This window comes from Salminus brasiliensis, chromosome 7, assembly GCF_030463535.1.
Source record: "Salminus brasiliensis chromosome 7, fSalBra1.hap2, whole genome shotgun sequence".
Lineage (NCBI taxonomy): Eukaryota > Metazoa > Chordata > Actinopteri > Characiformes > Bryconidae > Salminus > Salminus brasiliensis.
The window spans coordinates 16,717,627-16,739,523 of NC_132884.1; positions in this window are offsets into that span (position 1 = coordinate 16,717,627).

Below are 21,897 nucleotides of genomic sequence, written 5' to 3' on the forward strand. Positions count from 1 at the left end.
CTCGATTTTGCAATGATTCTTTATACTTAAAAGAAGCCCAGAAAATCTCATTTGCACAGTTCTCCACTGAATTGTGTGATATTGGTATTCATAAAAATTGACAAAAGGTAAAGCTTAACACATTCAGAAGAAGCTGCTGACTGCCTGATATTTGGTGTCTGGTGTCTTTTTGTCCATTTATACAGTCAAAAGTCAGTAAGTGACATAAACCACAAAATCAAGCCTATATACTAGGGTTCTTTAAACAATGCCACAGAAGAACCATTTAAAGATATAAGATCATAATATATAACTAAAAATATGTAAAAATGGAACAGCAGTATATACAATCCTTTTTCATAATACAGAAAAGCAGAATTAATAGAAATGTGCAATGTAGAGATGAGTTGTTAAGTGCAAATATGTTTTCCTCAGCAAAACAGAGAGAACAGTCCACTGTTTGGATGACTGAGGTCCTTCACGATCTTCCTAGCCTTGGTCCAGCACCGCTTGTTGTAGATGGACTTCAGGTGGGGAAGTTCAGTCCGATCGATGCACACAGCTAAATGCACCTATCCACCCACCCTCTGGAGAGCATGTCTGTCCTGCTTGGTGCTGTTCCCGAACCAGGCTGCGATGTTCCCCATTAGAATGCTTTGGATGGTGCAGATGTAGAAGTTCCGCAGGCCTTCTTCGCCAGTTAGTTGGCCTAACAGGACCATGACAGATCCTGTGAAATGTGAACTCTAAGATACCTGAAACTGTCCACTCTTTGCACTGCACAAGGAACAGCTCTGCTGCTCCAGACAGGGTGGTAGCTCCTCTCCTGCTTCTTCCTGCAGTCCACTATCAGCTCCTTAATCTTGCTGATGTTGAGGAGGAGATTATTATCCTGGCACCAGTTCTACTTGTGTATAATCTCCTCCAGGTAGGCCTTCTCATTGTTATCAAAGATCAGACCCACCACCACAGTGTCGTCAGCAAACTTGACAATGGTGGTAGAGCTGGAAGTGGCCACACTGCGTAGTGTAGTGTGAGTACAGCAGTGGGTTCAAGATACAACCCTCCACTGCTGAGGGTAAGGATGGGGGAGACATGTCTACCTACACAGTTTTAACATAGTTACCCCTTTTAGTGTCCAGGCGAGCCAGTGTAGTGTGCAGCAGGTGAGTGATGGCATCATCTGTAGATCGGTTGGGGCGGTAAGCAAACCATAGAGTCCAAGAAGTATGGCAGTGCAAAGATGATGAAGTCTCTGACCAGCTTCTCAAAGCACTTCATCATGACTGATGTTAGAGCCACAAAATGATATTCAGGTAGGTAGGTTGGCTGAGGTTTCTTTGGGACAGGAACGATGTTGAATTAATGCATGTTGGATTGATCCACAGCGTCAGGGAGGTGTTAAAGATCTGTGTAAATACCGGTGCAAGCTGTGATGCGCAAGCTTTGAGAACTCGGCGGCAGATCCCATCTGGTCACGTTAACTTTCTGGTATTTACTTCCTTAAATGCTTTCCTAAGGTCTCTCTCCATTTATTGTGAATGGGCTCTGTCTCCTGACAAGCTCTGTGCATGCACCACTGGCCACACATTTAGCATTACTGATGGGGCAGTTGACGTGTTCGTGAAAGTTTGGCACTGCACGATTGAGGTTGGCACTGTCCCCAACCACGATAAGTGCAGCGTTCCAGTGGTACGTCTGAAACTGTGTGAGTGCTTCATGAAGCTCACAGTGGGGTGTCCATGTTCACCTGAGTTGTCTCCACATTAGTAGGGATTCCCTTAAGCCTACTTGCCTCTGGCTTCTTAGAAGCCTGGTTCTTTCACCTTTACGTCTTTACACTGGACCCCAATACGTCACCAATGAAAAGTCATTAGCGTCAGTTGCAAACAACCAAAAATAGCACAAAACAGTCCATTCATACTAACTTACTTGCTCTTTTATATATAATGGGCCATTTCAGTAACTGACATATAGAATCAGGCCAGTCGGTAGCTTTTATCACAGCAGTAGTAGGTACATTAGCAGTCAAGGGTCAAAGGACAGTGTAGCCTGAGGCTTCTGATGGCTTCTGTCTAGCTATGCTGTGAGCTTTTGTCCATTTTAAAGATAACAGTGTGCCATACAGTGCAATATACTACATAGCAAATCTATTTGAGGTAATTTAACAACACAACACAGCTTGACGGAGATGATTTAGGCATGAAGTTTACACAGTGCTAATGCATGGGGTGTTTCCACTGCTTGTTAGCTACATTAACCTCATAGTTCCATTGCAAAACTAAAAATCAACCCTCAGACACTAAACATGTCATGGCTTTTTTTTTTTTTTTTTTGCCCACTTTATTGTTAACACCCCCAGCAGACAGCTTATTTTCATTTGGGTTCTGCAGAAACATTGCTGGAGTTGTGCGAGTCTAACAGCTTGATAGTAACTCAGACCTCCAGCCGTCCTCACTGATGATGATGTTTTACTAAAAAGGCCAAGCCAGCGTACTGCAGGGGTTTCTGATGGTCCTGTAGAGTTTATTCTCAGTGTAAGATGAGAATTGCCCCTGGCAACACTCACTCAGTCCGGCAACCTGCCTAGCTGAAGTATTTTACTCAGCACTACTGGGTGGGCATAACCTGCACACATTCTCTCACACATACACATACACACATATACAGAATATGCATGCAGAAATGTGATCCATCCCGCTTCTGTTTCCGCTTGCGTTAGACACCTGTCTTCTGTTTTTCCAATGGTGTGTTTCCTCTTCAGAGCTCAAAACATAGTAGCACTGAGGGCTCAATGCAAACAGCACTCTAAGCCCTGTGGTTCTTCTGTCTCACTTTTGTAATGTCAAAAATGCGTGGATATTTGGGGAGTCTGATGGATAGATTTAAAGGTACCAAAGAAGACATTTAGTGAGTGTTTGTAGTTGTTTTGATGCATAAATACCAAGTGTGTGAGTTTGGGTGGGGGGGGGGGGGGGGGGCATAAAATGCTGATTTTATGGAGTGCTGATTTTTTTTACAGCACTATGGGTTCACAGAAGATGCATAATAAAGGATAGATTATACTCTATAACAAAAACACTATAACTATTACCAACTAGTACTGCTGTCCTCTTGTTGTGTCCACTCATTTCGATGTGCTGTTAGCAAGCTAAAGATATTATGGCTAGATTAGCTTTTTCTTGCTAGTTTCAGATGATACTTTCCTTTCCCCGTTTAGCAGAAGCTCAACCAGAGGCTTCCAGTTTGTTTCCCTGGGAGCTGGGGAGGCAAGGCACCTGAAGAAGTCACTGGATATGGGTGCAGCAGCAGGGTGTGTGAGCAGATTGCAAACAGTGGCTTTTGCTTTTTTGCATGCCATGTTTGAGTTCCCCTTCTGTGCAGTCACAAGGCCTGGTTCACATAGCTGTTCATTGAGTCTGCAGGTGATATGCTGCTCTCCAGTGTCAACAGTAAAGTCGCTGTCTCATTTTACCCCTTCACCAGCTTTCATTTAGGGGAAGAGTTTCATAACAGTCTTCAGGTTTTAAAATTGGCCTGTTTTCCGCTCTGTTTTGGTTGGTTGGTGACCTGATTTTCTTTTGAAGAAGGACACAATGCTATTTGAGGGTCACAGTTCCATGTCAGTTCTATGTACCAATCTCTCATAATTTAACTATGCCCAGGTATTGACACTCTAGGGCCATCTCGGCATTTGGGAGAGACAATTGCAAGGCACATGCTCATGTAGGTAAAGCCCTGAAACAAACTGTCCACAAATTCCAACATGGACAAGACAAATAGCCTCATGTACATTTTCCTTAAATGCCCTAACCTTCTGAATTATATTATGGTCTAAAAATCTAAATACAAAAGATATTAAAAGACATTTGCTACTATCGAGCACTGAACTGTCTATTGTCTGTTCGAATCAATATCACATGAAAGTACACTAGTATACACCAATGCCAGCTAGCCAAACCATACACTGCTACTGCCAAACCCCTCGACTTAACACACTGAAAAATGCTTACTGGTTTGCATGAAGTGCAAGAATTGCCAATTCTGTAAAGATAGCAACCACTTAGCAACACCATAGCTACCAACTGGGATACCATAGCTACCACATAGCAACACCATAACAACAACCTAGCAATTGGATGATATGACAACACCATATCATCCAACTGCTTGAGTCAACAATGTCATTTTAACTACCAGTAAAAACCAATCCAGGTATCTACTGTTGATGATGCAGAGCAACGAAGGCATCCTATCATTCCACATTTAAGACCCTAGGGAACATCATGCTTCATTCTAATTCAGATGATCCAGTGTCTTCCAGTGGGGTGGTGGGGGAATTAAATGTACACTGGACCCTCTAGGGTACATCATTAATTTTTCCCATGAAGGCTGAGGCCCAGAGGTCCTCATTTGAACCTCTCACTCTGGAGGCTACTGTATCACAAGAGTATGCATGTTTACAGCAGATGTAGCTAAGAGTATGTTTTAAAAGGGTCCAATTTTAAACGTGACCTTAAACCAAATCTAACTCTCCTTGCTTTTCTCCTGCACCCATGGTTGGAGCTCTGTGAACCTTTGTATCAACCTGAGGCTTCCAGTTTGTTTCCCTGGGAACTGGGGAGGCAAGGCACCTGAAGAAGTCACTGGATATGGGTGCAGCAGCAGCATCTGGGGTGTGTGAGCAGATTGCAAACGCTGGTAATTAAGACCATGGAAGAGCTCACAGACATTTTAGCAGAAATCAGAACAGGTACAGAGAGACGCACACCAAGAAAGCACAGAAGAAGCCATACTAGTCAAATATTACTAGTTTATCACAGACAGCCAAACAAATCAGTTCCTCAGTGTCAAATTGCCCCTTTGTCCTCCTCTCTCTCTCTTTCTCTCTCTCTCTTTCTCTCTCTCTCTCTCTCTCTCTCTCTCTCTCTCTCTCTCTCTTTCTCTCTCTTATCATTAATACACAGTATGATGACTTTAACGTCAGTTGTGCATTCATTAATACTCGTCCTGTTTAAATGCCATTCTCCTCCGCAGTGCCAAAGCTAAACGCCACTGAATCAAAACATTCATTAATTACGTTTCAAACTTCACCACCCCCACCGATGCAGCCCCACCAATCCCACCACCCTTAAACCCTTCAATCTGACATTCTCCACCGTTCCGTTCTGCAGAGGCAGCAGCTTAGAGCGGTCAGCGGACAGACAGCACCCACTAGTGGAGGACAGTGAAATTTAGAGGCCAAATAGCTCTCTCTTTTCTAAGTTCAATGTTTATCTATCTATCTGTCTATCTTTCTGTCTGTATGTATGTCTGTTTATCTATCTATCTATCTATCTATCTATCTATATATCTATCTATCTGTCTATCTATCTATCTATCTATCTATCTATCTATCTGTCTGTCTATCTGTCTGTCTGTCTGTCTATAGCTTCCCAAAGAAATGTATTTTCTCATAGGAGGACTACAGAGAAGAAATATCATCTCTCTCTCTCTCTCTCTCTCTCTCTCTCTCTCTATAATTATATCCTTTTTATCTTTGCCTCTGGTTGTATTAACCTTATTTTGCATTTTGGCCTGGTTGATTTGTATTGTTTGCAAACAAGTATGCTTTTTCCCCACTGATGCAAATGAGCTCACAGCACAACACTAGATCTAGTACTTGCTGGAAAGAGGTTATGAGGTCCTTTGCAGTTGTTAGACTGTGTGTGAGAGAGTGAGTGTGAGTACTTCATCCATTTTTTTCTGAAATAATGTATGTTTCTTGTATTATTTTGTTATTGGCAATCATTTATATGCAACATTTAGACCATCATGGCAGTTTGTAGAGCAGTGTGTTTTAGGTATTGACTGGAGAAAAAACCCACCAGGAAGATCATCTGTGTTATGTAAAGTTACATGTAAATAGTAAATTGAAAATAATAAATAATAATAAATAAAACATGAACATTTGAACTGGAATGTTAATGTTTATTTTGAGTCAGTTTTATACTGGTCTATTAATCATGATATTTTACAATACAAAAGAATGGTCTAAAAATGTAACCTAAAAAACACTTCTTGAACAAATGTGGATGTCGAAGTACAACTACTTTACATTTAACATTTAAAATACATTACTGAAGTATTATTGTAATCGAATACTCAAACTTTTACAATCAAATAATAATCCAAAAAATACCACTGCTTACTGCATCTCTCAAAGACAGGGAGATTTTTCTTTCTCACACCATTTGTTTTTCAATTTATTGTTTTATTAAAACATCCAATCAAAAAGTGTAAGATGAAACTGTCCACAACTATGCTAATTAGACCAGTCTATGTGATTATTTACTGCACCTCACATCACTGCAAGCTCACACAACCAAACACAGAAAACTTTTCAGCTTCAAGTAGTCATTTGCTTTGATCCACTGCATGCTTGAGTATGTTTAAGTCTCAGTGTTTGTTGTACTTCATTCAGGTTCAGCTTTGGCTCCATACTTCTTAAGGCTGTTGGTATGTGTATGTGTAGGCATTTTGGTTCGAACATGGTGTCGATGTGGTGGACCAAATTTCTAGAATCATATATATAGTATTAGTAGTATAGTATATTTATATACCGAATTTTCTGCCAATTAACCCACCCATTTGTAGCTCCCTCTAGCACTAGCAATGCTCCTGACACTAGGAGAGTAAGGACTTGTTTCCTCCGTTACATGCAAAGCCAACCACCTCCTCTATTCAAACTGCCACCGATACGGCATCACCGGACAGCAGATGTGCTCAAAGGAAAGCGCCGGGTCCCCAGCTCCGCTACACCAGCTAATAGATGCCTGTGCTGGCCAACATCACTTTTAGAATGATGATAGAAGAGAGACATCTACCTACCTGGAGAGAGGGCATGGCAAATTGTGGTCTCTCTGACTCCGGCCGCTGATGGCAAAGCGCCATGGCTTGGGATTTAAACTCGTAACCCCCAAGCCATTGTGACATTACAATAGATACATGCGCAGTCAAGCCGCCGAAGCAACAATGCCAGGCAACCAACGTGCCTGGAGGGAAACGCCTCATACCCAGCTTCAACGCACGAGCCTCTAGACACCATACAGCCAGTGAGGTGATGTGGGGGCAGAGCACCATCTACCCACACTGAAGAGAGCAAGGCCAATTGTGCTCTCTTGGGGCCTCGGCTGCCGCTTTCTTTATGGTTAGGTGGAACACACTTTAATTACTAAAAGAAAAATCGTCTTTTTATTGCATTAGATTTGGGAACATCACTCACATCGTGCCGTTTCTCTGTACCTTCTCCACCCCTGGTAGTGGCAATATTTTGTCAAGAATTTACCTTTAACAGTTCTGATTTAGCCAAGGTTGTTGTTATTGAAGGACAATCATGTCTTCTATTCCAGCAGCAAAGGCCAGATCAGCCAGTTTGATCCCATCACTGACCTTTGACCCTCTGCACCATGCTGCGCCTGACCCTTGACTTTGTCAAACAAATTCCAGAGGGGTCATTCAAACAAATAATGGATGAAACCTTGAATTGGAAAAGATGGCACACCCATCCACCCACACACACACACACACACACACACACACACACACACAAAAGATCTAAGGTGTTCACATGAACATTTATTGCCCTTAATAAAATCTCAGTTACATAGCAGGCATGTCCGTGGGTAAAGAGCAACATTCCTATTTTTTTTTTATATTGGAAACATATACAATATTCAATATTTTTTACTGTTCTTCTCTATGGAAGAAAGCTAAAGATACATGTGTGGTCATACACCCAAACCAGTTTACAAAGCAACATGTGGGATATCAGAATGTCCCTGTGAACACTCTGGATATGAGCAGTTAAAGATCTTTACAAATTTAATTAATACAGCTTTGGATGTAATCTGTTAGGCCATATTAACATTATCATGCTAAAATAGCTCAAATTGGAGTTTTTGCCATAATGCAACACAAATCATATTTTTAGGGCTGTGTGGACATGTAACAAATCAGATCATTTTCTATTATATTTAAGTCATATTTTCATATGTGGTTCTAAATCAGACATGTATCCGATTTGTGGGCATGCAACATGAATGTGAATGGTCAGACATGGTTTCATGTGTATTTTGGCCTGTATGGCATTGCAAAACAACGATAGTGGAGAGGAACATTTTGTTGTTGGTGATTGAGGTGACATTTCATGGAAAGATTTGTTAACATACAGTTCACTTACATGTAGGAATGTGAACCGTCAAGATAGCCAAATCCAATCTGAGCAGAACCAATTGGAATTGAATAATGACAATATGAACATAGCCTTAGATTTGTAGAGATTTGAGCTATTCTTGAAGGCCTTTAAAGTTGGACAGATCTAAATGTGTGTTGTTTTACAGATCTTTTGAGGTAGATTTTACAGCTATAGATGTGAGCTGGTTTATGGAGCTATTTGGACTTTGGTCCTTTGGCTCTGGAGATTGTATGTGCTGAGCTGTTTCTACAGATATTTAGACTTGTTCAGCTCTGGAGGTGAGCTATTCCTGTAGGCCATTTAGCAATGAATTGTTCAGCACTGTGGCTCTGAATGTGAGATGTTTTTTTTTTTTTTTTTTTTTTTTTTTTTACAGATTTTAGTGGTGGATTTATCAGCTCTGGATGTTCTCTGTTCTTGTAGATGTTTTAAATTTGGGTTTTCAGTAAGATCTGTTCTTAGAGATCTTTAGAGTTGGATTTTACAGCTCTGGATATGAGCAGGTTTTTTATCATTTGCACTGAATTTCAATAACCATCAATACAGACAAATATCTTGTCAACAGATGTGTTGAGATTCCTAAACATATAAAATTTGCAGAACAGTTGATGTAACTAGACTAACACAGTAAAATGAAACACACAAAGAATGTAAGGAACAGACAGTAAAAGTTAATGGCTGTACTGTAACTTCAAGTTTGTTGCTTTCTTCATAAATACTTTACACTCGATTAGAAGTAAAAATATTCCCATTTAAAAATACTCAGCGAAGTTTATTCCACATTTTCCACATTTCCTGAGTTACTACCTACTTCTGGTTTTCAGGTGAACAGTGTTAAAGAGTACACCACCACCACTACCATGACTTGAGCCATCTTGAGGCATTGACCTGTATTGGGAATTTCAAATGTGCTTTGTCCCCATCTGTCCCTCAAAGCAGCATTATGCCAGAATTGGTATTTCTTGCTTCTGGGCTCCCCCCTACAGTTGGGAGGTAAAATCTATGCTCTAAGCCACCCCTTAAGCAGGACACGCTCTACGCAGCATTTCTGGGCAAGTTGCTGGTTGATCCAGAACTGTCACTGAAAGTGAGAGAATCATGAGGACTGAGACAGTTGAGTAACATTACATGCTTTTACATTAATAGCATTGCCTCACTAAAGCTACATAGTGCAGTTATAGTGCCGGACAGAGATGCTGTTCTCCCTTAATATAAGTCAGTGGACCCTCACAATCATTTCGAAGCTGATATTTTAAGGTACAAATCTTACATAATGATGCTTTAAGGTCTGTTCTCATTACTAGATCACATCTTGGGCTGTTGTTCTCCCTGAAATCAAAGTCCAGTTATGCGTTTTGGACAGACACCAAAGCATCCTTGTGAAATGGCCTTATGCCCCACTGCTGTTCTAGATTTCAAACATGCCTGACAAAGCTTTCCTCCTGTTCATTTCTTTCTCTCTTTCTTCCCTCTATTACTGTTTTCTCCCAAAAAGCACACTCACCAGCCTGATGTATAACAGGCCCAGATTCTGTCTGTTTCACACACACACACACGCACGCACACACCTGCACATGTAACCCAGATAGATGCGGGTCACAGGAAAAATCTGTGGCGCGAATACAAATGGAGCATCTAACAAACAAACCAAACAAACAAACAAACAAACAAAGCGACGCTGCCTGTATGCAGACTGACTGTAGAACAGCAGCGGCATTCAAAGCTTCATCTGAACACACAGTCCAGACGGGCACCGTTCTGGGTTTTTGTTTTTTATTTACACTTGCCCTTTTTCTGCTAATTTATTCGCAGCCTGTACTGTGCAAGGATTTCCTCCTGCTCCTTGGTTTAGATATTGTCACTGTCAGATCAAAAACTCATTTTTTTTACACCCTTTGGAAAAAACACCAGCTGCTCTTTACATTGTGTAAACATTTCATGCTGAATAGACCACTAAAAACCGCTGGGATACAATCAAATCCCAAGAAAGAGCTTTTTTTTCCTTCTCACACACCAAAAACATCCCTGTTATTGGCTGTTTTCTCCTGGTATTACTGAACAAATGCACGTTAAATTTGAATTGCTTCAATGTAATACAGGAAATAAAACTCACCTTCCCGTCTTACCCACTGGCTCCTAGCATCCTCCAATTGCTTAGTGTTTTACCTTTTTTACTCAACCTCCTAGTAGTGTCTTTTAGTTCAGCTTACCTTTCCTTAGGAAAGTGCTCCTGCTACCTCGGGTTAACCGTTTAGCCTTAGATGTTGTTGGCTATGAGAGCAAGTTACCATGAGGAAGTTACCCGCTGTTACATGTTAGTTCGTTTCTTTAGCTAAATCAAATGGTGCATTAGGTGAACATAACCATATAAAGCTAGATGTAGATGTAATACACTAAAAACCAACCACACTGTTAAAAGTATAAGTTCCTTGAGGAACGTTTAGAGGTTCTTCAGTTTAGACTTTCCCCTCTGAAGGTGCTCTGTGGAAGATTCAAGAAACCTTTTTCTTCTACAAACCTTTTCTTGAGGGTTCCTCAAAGCAGGTTCCAAATGAAGAACCTGTATAAGGATCTTACACTTTTAACAGTGTAGTACTGGATTTCCTGGAGTTTTTTTGTGACAAAAATTATGATCCTTAAAAGTCAAACAAGCACCACACTGAACACTCGCTCCATCCATTGAGATTGTCTTTAAGCAACACTATGCCCCCTATCCTACACACTGCACAAGGTGCATCACGATGCCCATTGCTGTCTTACACCCCACCAACAGTCTATTTCTACACCTTCCGCCCGCGTCGTTCAAATAGCAATGCTGCTTGCGAGTATACCTACGCCGATGGGCATGGTGGTCTTGAAATAAGGTGTGTTCAGGTAAAGGTCTGGCAAATCACTATATTGGCAATGGAAAACACAGGACCACCACTGACCGACAAAACAACCGACATCAACAGTCAGACGTTCATTGCTATCTTGGCAGTGAATTGTCAACACTGGCGAGTGCCCAACACACATACACCCCTGCTTTGCGCCATTGAAATAGCAATCCGCCAAAGTCAGACCACACCTGGCTCTCGAAGGGAATGGCAATTGACACACTGATTGGTTTATTGCACGTTACACCCAAAACACACCCACGGTTATTTAAGAGGCTTAGTACATGCCTTCGAGCCGTGCAAGGCATACTTTTCTCCGGTCATTATGATAGCAAAGACGCACTGATATCCTTTCACTCCACTGCTGCAGTGAGAGCACTAACGCTGGAGTTTTGTTAGTTTATTCTGAGATGAAAGAACCACCAGAACCACCTTTTACTACAGCCAAAGGAAATGGTTGTTTTAAGTCTAAGTAATTGAAATAATATAAATAATATGATATTTAGACGTTTGACTGCTTTCTGTAATTTAACTATATAACAAGTATGGTGCTTAAAAAACACTTCTACTTCTACTCAAGTCACTTTTTTGATAGAGCACATGTACTTTTACTTAAGTCTGAGTCTGTAGTACTTTATAAATGTCTGGTTAGGTTTAGGATTACTATGTTAATATTAGGGTTAGAATTAGTTCGGTTAAAGTTACGGTTAAGGTTGGTGTTAAGGTTTGGATAGGTTTAGGTTAGAGTTAGCATTAGTGTGGTTAAGGTTAGAGTTAGGATTGGTATGGTTAAGGTTAGGTTTAGAATTAGTGTGGTTAAGGTTAAGGTTAGAGTTAGGATTAGTGTGGTTAAGGTTAGAGTTGGGATCAGTGTAGTTATGGTTAAGGTTAGAGTTAGAATTAGTGTGGTAAAGGTTAAGGTTAGATTTAGGATTAGTGTGGTTAAAGTTAAGGTTAAGGTAGGTTCAGGATCAGTGTGGTTATGGTTAAGGTTAGAGTTAGGATCAGTGTAGTTATGGTTAAGGTTAGAGTTAGGATTAGTGTGGTTAAGGTTAAGGTTAGATTTAGGATTAGTGTGGTTAAAGTTAAGGTTAAGGTACTTTTAGGATTAGTGTGGTTATGGTTAAGGTTAGAGTTAGGATTAGTGTGGTTAGGGTTAGATTTGAGATTAGTGTGGTTATGGTTAAGGTTAGAGTTAGGATTAGTGTGGTTAAGGTTAGATTTGAGATTAGTGTGGTTATGGTTAAGGTTAGAGTTAGGATTAGTGTGCTTAAGGTTAGATTTGAGATTAGTGTGGTTATGGTTAAGGTTAGAGTTAGGCTTAGTGTGGTTAAGGTTAGATTTGAGATTAGTGTGGTTATGGTTAAGGTTAGAGTTAGGATTAGTGTGGTTAAGGTTAGATTTGAGATTAGTGTGGTTATGGTTAAGGTTAGAGTTAGGATTAGTGTGCTTAAGGTTAGATTTGAGATTAGTGTGGTTAAGGTTAAGATTAGTGTTAAGGTTGGGGTAGGTTTAGGATCAGTGTGGTTAAGGTTAAGCATTACTGGGCAACACTAATACATAATTTATGTTTATAGTATACATATAGTATGATATGGTAGACACACACACACATGCACACCAATACACAGACCATCTGTGTGTGTGTGTGTGTGTGTGCTTTGTAGAGAAACTTTGCAGGTATTCCAGACATGTGAAGTCGTAAACGTCCATACAGAAAAGATTCATTGGCTGGGGAATGGGTAAACAACAGAAATCACCGGGGAAACCGAAATGCTGAATGCAATTTGTGTGTGTGTGTGTGTGTGTAATTGCGGCCATTGAAAGATACAGCGAAGCTTCATTGAATATCATTAACTCTCCTGTTCCAGGCCACACTTTATGAATTACATGACACGGCTCTCCACAGAGCTGGGCTGAGTAATAAATATGATAATGTGTGTGCTTTATCCGCGTAGAAACACGTTTGATGCAAAAAGTGTTGTCTTATTCACCATAATGCCTCCACTGGGTGTGTTTCCTGATTACCTGTCTGTTCTAAGTGGCATCAGAGTGTGTATCGATGTTATTATGAGCTCCGCTCCATCACTGTTTGCTCTCCAGCTCTCTCCAGAGCTCATGTTTCTCTCGCTGTGTTTAAAATGCCCCCCTAATCACTGTTCCCTTCATTGGAGTACTATCTAGAAAAGTACTGTAGGGAACAATGATCAGGTCCCCTGATCACTATTCCCTGTGCTGTAGCACTATGTAGAATACCATTATGAGCAACAGAATTTGTGATTAAAATAGACCAATTCGTATGCTAATGGTACACAGGTTCGATCATCACTCTATCCTCACATTCTTTCACACACACAACACATTATGTGCATTGCAGGAACTCCACAAGAGTCCATTGTTTGAATTCCAGGGCTAGTCTACAAAGCCGATCCTTCTTTAACAACACTGATTCAAATGGGAAGAAAGACATGCACTGTTTACTCAATGACAAAGGTGCTCCATGATAATAATAATTGTTCATACAGTTTTTCACTATGTTTTCAGCCACACCTACCTAGCACGAGTGTAGTATCGTGATTAGAGTAGAGTTGGAGATATCCTATATAGATAAACAGCGCACTATGTAGTGAAGAATGCAGTATTTGGGACATTATAACCAAAATAGGGCACTATATATTTAATATGGTATGCTTTGAGACCTAGCCAATATGATTCACTATGTAGTTAATATAGATTGGGACATAGCCAATATAGCCTATATAGTGAACAGGCCAGAAATCGGAGCATCTCCAATACAGCCAAAATAGTGTGCTATATAGTTAATATGGTGAGGTTTGGGACATAGCTAGCATAATGTGATGTATAGTAAACAGTGCAGAGTTTGTGAAATAGCAAATATAGCCAGTGTTGTTCACTATATAGTGAGGCTATATAGTTAATATGGTTTGGGAGTTTGGGACATAGCTAGTATAATGAACTATGTAGTAAACAGGGCAGAGTTTGGGACATGGCCAGTATAGCCAGAATAGTTACAATGTAGTGAACAGGGCAATAATTGGGACATAGCCAATTTGGCAAAAATAGGGCACTATACAGTTAGTATTGTAGAGTTTGGGACATAACTAGTATAGTTCACTAAACAGTGAACAGGGCAGAATTTGGGACATGGCCAAATTAGTCAAAATAGCATACTGTCCAAAAACAGGACAAAGTTTGAGGCATGGCCAATAGTGCCAAAACAATGCACTCTGTAGTGAATAGGGTGAGCCAATGTGGCCAACATAGTGCACTATATAGCGAATAAGGTGTAGCTAGGGACACAGCTGCAGTAATGTGTTACAGCACCCTGCTCTGGCTTTGTCAGTCTGGCTGGAACCTGTAAAAAGCTGGAGCCTGTTTTGGAGGAAGCCATCAGGGTAATTTACGGCCCTTTTAAACACTCCGTAAAAGAACAAGGTTAGCCAAGGACAGGCCGGTTAACTCAACGAAGGAAAGCACAGACCCTTTCCCCCCGAACATGCGTTCATCCCCACAATGCATCTCTCTCCTGAGCACCCGGCACGTTCCTGTGTAATGGGCAAGTTGTAAAGCGGTCGGCGTGTGTCCGGCGTCTGCGGACACAGATTAGAGGACGTTTGTGGGACAGAGGGAGGCGTGCAGACAGAGGAGCAGCAGCAGTGTGTGTGTGCGTGCATGTGCGTGTGTTTGCAGGGCAGTGCTGTGGAGCCTCATCCTGATGGTGATGTATGGCTCGTCAGCGGCGAACGCTCGGCCTGAATACTAATGCATCCCTTCCATGGAAAAACCTGTGATAGAGCTGAACTTTCCTCTGGATTCCTCTCTATTCAAATAAGCAGAGCTCTTTTGAGAACACTGATTTAGCTTATACACAAGTCAGCAATGTTGCTTCTGTGATTGGAGTGTTTTGATTTTTTTTTTTTTTTTTTTGCCAAAAGCTTCATTTTTATTGGGTGTCTATGTTAAGTAGTCTTTAGTGTGTTTTCCCTGTAGGCAGTGAAGTTTGTAGGCACATGCATAACCATGTGTCTTCTGACATATAAGGTATCAATAGAGACTCTATCCCCGTTTGCTGCAGACCTTACATTAGATATTGGAAGATTGCTGTGGGAGTTGGCTTGTATTTAGCCACAAGTACATTAGTAAAGAAAGACTTTGGCATTGGATGACATTGGATCACAAAAACTTCAACTCAGAGGCATTTGTTGGTGCTCCAACTCTTCTAAGAACACATGTCTACTGCTCCACAGCAGCTCTTGTGCCAGAACAACTGGCGGGTGGCTTTATCCAATGTGTTTTTTTTTTTTTTTTTTTGGGGGGGGGGACTTATTGCAGGTATGTCTTATTGATTTTAGTCCCAGAGTAATCCACCATGTCATTACCTGTTTAAAATGAGTCTTTGAATTTTCCTTGTATGGAGGCACATGTTTCAAGAGGCACTCTAAAGCCCTAAGGAAGCTAGTATCTATCGTGATCCCTTAAGCATACAACTGTAAGTATTACAGCAACATTATATAGCATTTGTATCTTAAACTAACAGCCTCACAATCACTTTGATGATCCACTAACTTGTTATAGGCTGAAAGTTGCTAGTTTTCCAACAAAGGCAGGACAGAACCTGTGAAAACTGCATAACGCTGCATAATGAGTTGTATTTGTGTAAAATGAATGCTGGATAATGTGACCTCAAATCAGTATCATGATAAATTGAACATTTGACCCTGATTACAATTAGAAAATGATTCTTTAAGCTGCTGGAGTTGCTCAGTTGGCTCATTGTTCAAGTTCTCCTCCACGTTGCTTTCAAGTCACAGAGTGGATGGGGTGGAGTCACATGACTTCACATGCGGTAATATGTTTTTAAAGGGATAGTACATGAACACACAGTGGTGAAAGTACTAACAGATTTTAAAAATAATAATAATTACACAAGCAAGATTACGTTGAAAAAAGTTTCTCGAAAAAGAATGTTGGTTTAAGTGCCGGGTCCTATCTAAAATCCTATTATAGTACTCTGTCATATCAGTACACATTCTTCTTTCACTTTGTGGCAGTATGTAGTATATAGCACTTCTTTTCTTTCCACTATGTGGCCATATATTGGTAGGTCAGGTTACTAGCCACAAGGAAGGAAACCATGAAGTTGAGAAAGGAGGCTTAGTAGAACTTCAGGCCTCGCTGTAATATAAGACTGTTATTTGAGGAACTATAGGTTTTAATACTTGTTGTAAGTTTGCTATGATTGAATTGTTTAACCCTAGTCAGACAAGCTTTGTGTTTTATTCATATTCATTCATATGTACATTGGGATATGTTTTACACACAGAGGACAAAGGTTTCACTCCTGAATCAACTCACAGCAAATTAAATTAAGGACTTCCATGGTTTAGACTTTCCTTTCACAAGGCGAAACAGAAAGAAGGATAATAGAAGTACAAACCTTGGTGAGCGCTATCCAACTCTTACTTTTTGGATTGTTCTTATGAACCCACAGTATGTAGATGTTTGTCTGTTTTATTATGTTTTTTTTTTATTATTCTTTTTTTTTCCAGTGAATATGGGGTTATAGTTAACTATAAATAACACTTTTGGTGCATGGTACTCTTCTCATTCTTTTTCTTACAATGCCATAACCTTTACAGCTTTAAAAACTGCTTCTGTTTCTCTTAGCTTGTCCAGAAACGTGTGTTCTTTAGGGGTGGCTCTGACTGTATGGGGAACCCAGGAGAAGGGAATACTAATTCTCACATTCAGGAGTTCAGGAGTGTATGTCTGGTGTTGTGAACCGCATCACGTATGTAAACAAGGTGTACAGTGCAGGACTCGGTAGAGTAGCTAGTGTTTAGAAGAGAGAGAACAGTACATAGCTTATGCACAGAGATGCTTAAATGAAATGCTTCATGTATAATGCAAGGAATTTCCAAGTGGCCACTCAAATCTTCATAGGTTATACCCAGACTCCTCATCCTGTATGAACAAAAACATTACAGGCGCCCTATGGTAAAATCATATTACCTCCCGTCCTCATGTAAAATCAGTCCCATCTGAGTAGTTTAATAAGAACACAGCGTAACTAATGCAAAGCTATTCAAGTGCTTTTAGTGTTTCCTCAACCTGCTAAATGTGAGTGAGTGACTGAACCATCATATATTTTAAGCCAAGGCAGATTGCCACAGCATGAAAAAAAAGGAAAACTATTAATGGATCATTTATATCTGGCCTCTTGAAGTGCAAAATTACACATTTGCTTAGCATTTCATTGTCTGAAGTTTTAGTAAAAAGAAGCATTGTAGCAAATTCAGAGCACAACACTGAGAGCCAAGGAACAGACTCTTCTCTAATTACTCACCTGCCCTACATTCAGTGAGGCAGAGCCATGAAGAAGTCATGTGAAGGACTTTTTAAAGGTACCATGTGAATGTTATGAGGGTAGAAATTAGGGGTATGTGGACCTTCCTTAAGAATGTTTGCATTCTATTCTATACTCTATGTTTGCTACTCTAGAGAGTCCCATTCTATTGGCAGATATTTTCTATGAACCACTGTGTCAGCAGTTGGTGCACCTGAAAATACCTCACTGGTATCCTGGATTAACTGGACATTTTTGGACATATAGTGGACATTTAGTCGACATATATTGTATTTTACTGCTGTGGCAGATATTACTTATTATACTATTACTAACACAGTCTTTAAAGGAAGTGAAATAATCACTTGATAAGACCATGTTACCAATGTTTTTTTGTAATTTTGCATCTGTACACAGTCTCAGCGATTTTAAAATTAGGCATTCAATATATATTTGAAGTGTAAATGTTCAGCTTATATGCAAGAGGTTTAACAAAAATATTAGAAATTACAGATAGATAGATCCCTCCATTTTCACAGGCTAAAAAATTGGTTGATTGATAAGCTGTTTCTTGGCAAGGTGTAGCCTGTTCCTTCATTATTTCAGCCAGTTTAAGGCCTGTCGTAAACCCCAAGTGCTACCATTTTTGCATATGGTCGCTGTTGTGACCAGTTCTGAAACATGATTGTGTGGCCTAATCCAGGTTACCTTAAGTATGGTGAAGGAAACGAGGAGTTTATTGACCATAGCATACCACATCATCCGTCAAACATGATGGAGGCACTGTTATGGCATCTAAGGGACTTGGTCACTGAAGTTTATTGATGCTATAAGTAGTGCTATAAGTAAATTCTGAAAGAAATGAAGACAGAAACACCCATAAACAAGCAACTGACAAGCATCTCATACAAGAAGACATTTAGTGATGTCCATGGATTCCAGACTTCAAGCAGTCACTGACTGCTAAGAGTTTGTGTCTAATAAATCATTATATTCACAATTGTGTGTCCAATTACTTCTGAGCCTGTGACAGTCGTTGCAATGTTTTTGTTAAACCTTAAAAAAAATTTTACCTGGAAGTTGATTGAAGATATACTGGATTATACTGACATATGTAGTATAGTAATATATTTCATGTTTCAAGGCTCCTCCTGGCCTCGGTTTGCAGGAACAGTTATGATGAACCTCATAGTCAGTGGGGAAAGCGGTCAGTGTCACAGGTCGAGAGGTTTCAGATTTTTTGCTCTTCACTGAAATGGATGAGGTGTTAAACTGCAGCTGAATTCATCCCCAACCCCGTTTACCCAGCACACAGCTGCACCGGCTCAGGACTTACAGGGCTCTGCTAGCAGGTGATCTTGTCCTCTGACCTCTGACTTTTGATGCCACCCACCTGGAGTTACTTCCCTGAAGTGGAGGAGGAAAATCCTGTGGGAGATCAGCAGCTCAGAGGATTTTGTATTGATACACACAGTCTGTTGCACAGGTACTCAAAAAGAATCACTCCTATGGATACACGGATCATCGGCTTTATACAAGTATACAAACTCCGCCCACTCGTGACCTCTGTTCTTTCATGGTAACTGTTTGACAAGATTGTCAGAACACTGGTAAAAAATTCCATTCAATGCCACTAGTACAATACAATAGTAGGTCTGAGTGGCTCAATGGTCTAATGTGCGACCACTATGATCACTTTGTTGTGAGTTTGAATCCCAAACCATGCTGCTTTTCAGCAGTCAGAATCTGAGAGTCAGAGTCTTGTTCTGTCCAGGTAAAAGTGATGTTGGTCTATTAGCTGGTGTAGTGTAGCTGCATTTGTGGCTGGCTTTGCATGTATTAGAGGAGATATGTGTTACGTCCTTACCCTCTTAGTGTTCAGAGCATTGCTTGTAGGGTGGGCTATGAACAGGTGGGTTAATTGTCGATACCAAATTAGGAGATAAAGAAATTTGGCAAGCATATAATAAATTAAACTAATTAGAATAGATGATAGAATGATAGTTCTTCGTTGTGCAATTAAGGTAGTGTCAAATTTGTCAAAAACAACCTTGCTTGTTTCTATTAGCTATAACAACACAGTCCAGCTTGGTACCATAGCATTTAAACTGGGAAATCAATAATATGTAATATATCCAGTTTTTTGCGGTACTATTTAACACTGATATTATACAACTATATATATATATATATATATATATATATATATATATATATATATATATATATATATATATATATATATATACAGTGGAGGAAATAAGTATTTAAAAGTTTGTACTCTGACAAAAAAATTAAACAGTCTATGATTTTTATAGCAGCTTCATTTTAACAGTGAGAGATGGAATATCAAAAAGAAAATCTAGAAAATGAAATAATATTTAAATAAAAAATCATTTGCATTTCATTGAAGGAACTAAGTATTTGATCCCCTAAGACCATAACTAATGTTGGCTCCCACAGACCACTGACACACCCTAATCTCAGTGAAGTCGTTACCTGCATGAGAAACACTTGTCCCAAATTGTCACCTGTGTAAAGGCCACCTGCCAAGAGACTCAGTGACACCCCAACATCTCCACCATGGGCAAGACTAAAGAGCTGTCTAAAGATGTCAGGGACAAAATTGTTGACCTACACAAGGCTGGAATGGGCTACAAAGCCATAAGTAAAAAGCTGGATGAGAAGGTGACAACTGTTGGTGCAATTATTCGGAAGTGGAAGAAGTACAACATTACTGTCAATCGACCTAGGCCTGGAGCTCCATGCAAGACATCACTTCGTGGAGTCTCATTGATCATGAGAAAGGTTAACAAATCAGCCAAGAACTATACAGGAGGAGCTGGTTAATGATCTCAGGGCAGCTGGGACCACAGTCTCCAAAAAAAACATTGGTAATACACTGAAACGTAATGATTTAAAATCCTGCAGTGCACGCAAGGTTCCTCTGCCCAAGAAGATGTTTTACTAAGGGGTCAAATACTTATTTCCTTCAATGAAATTCAAGTTCATTTTATTTCTCATTTCATGTAATTGTCTCAGTTTTTCTTTTGATATTCTATGTGTCACTGTTAAAATAAAGCTGGCATAAAAATTATGAGACATTTCATTAATTTTTTGTATTAAAACTTTTAAAGTCAGTGGGGGGTCAAATACTTATTTCCTCCACTGTATATAGGCTGAAATTCGATATTTGCTGCATGAAACCCAAGTACTAGGTGCAGGTTTAATCTTATCCTGTATTTCATTACAATATGTTTTGACATAAACTTTCTTTATGGGATGTAGTGATTATTTTCTGTTTTGGACTTTAAGCCATGTTGTGTGTCTAGACATCTAGATTCTAGACATCATTTTAGAATATAGTTTCCCTGACCCAAATTTTACTCCCAAAAACCAGATAGCCCGCCTTGCTCTTATGTTTGCCCTGGTTCCCATCTGCCATGTGTTTCCTAGTCCATGTGTAACAGGAAGCTGTATTTTTGTCTACCTCTTGTCTATCTCAGTGAATTTGGATTGAGAGGCTGCATAATAATGGCAACCATGAAACAGGAAGCTGTATTTTTGTCTACCTATTGTCTCCACTCTTGTCCTGCTTATTTCTGAGTGGTTCCACATGTTGCTTGTTTCTAGCCTTATCTCATTATTCACTTCAGGTGTGCCGAGTTACATTATATGGACACACCTCTTAATCATTGATTTCCAAGTGCATCATTCAGTAACTTTGTCACGGATGTATAAAATCAAGCACCTTGCCCTGCAGTCTGCCTTTACACAAACTAGTGAAAGAATGGGTCATTCTAAAGAGCTCACTGAATTCCAGAAGTCAGTTTGTGAAGTTTCTTTCCTATTAGATATTCCACCATCAGCTGTGAGTGATGTTATTGGAAAGTTGAAGTGCTTAGGAACCACAGCAACTAAATAAAGAGTATTTCCTAGTGCAAACCACACCCCGAGATGGAACGTGATGGCGAACTCTGTCATGGTTTATCTCTTTTCTGCCCATATGTGACAATCCCACAATAGTTAGTAGTTAGTTGTTCAAGTATTTTACACACTTGCTTTTCAATTGTGTTTAGTTCTAAGGAAATCTCAAGTAGACTTGATTATGTGTTTTCTGACACTGTATGACACACCGTCATCTATAAAAAAATTAACAAACATGCTTAATTTTTTTTTAAATGCAGATTTCTTTAAAACGACTCCAGTGGTCTAACCTCAACCTTACTCAGCTTCATCATCAACACCATTAATAGCTGCCAAGTGTTTTGTTAAATTTCCATGCCTTCTTCTTCCAAAAAGGTACCATGTTCATGTTTGTTAATGTGGCTCTGATGTAATTTGCACTTATGGAGTGGTGGATGGTCCAGGTGTTGGAGCAAGCGCAGGCGCGTATGTGACAGCTCACTGCTTAATTCTCGCTCTCCAGTTTCAATCAG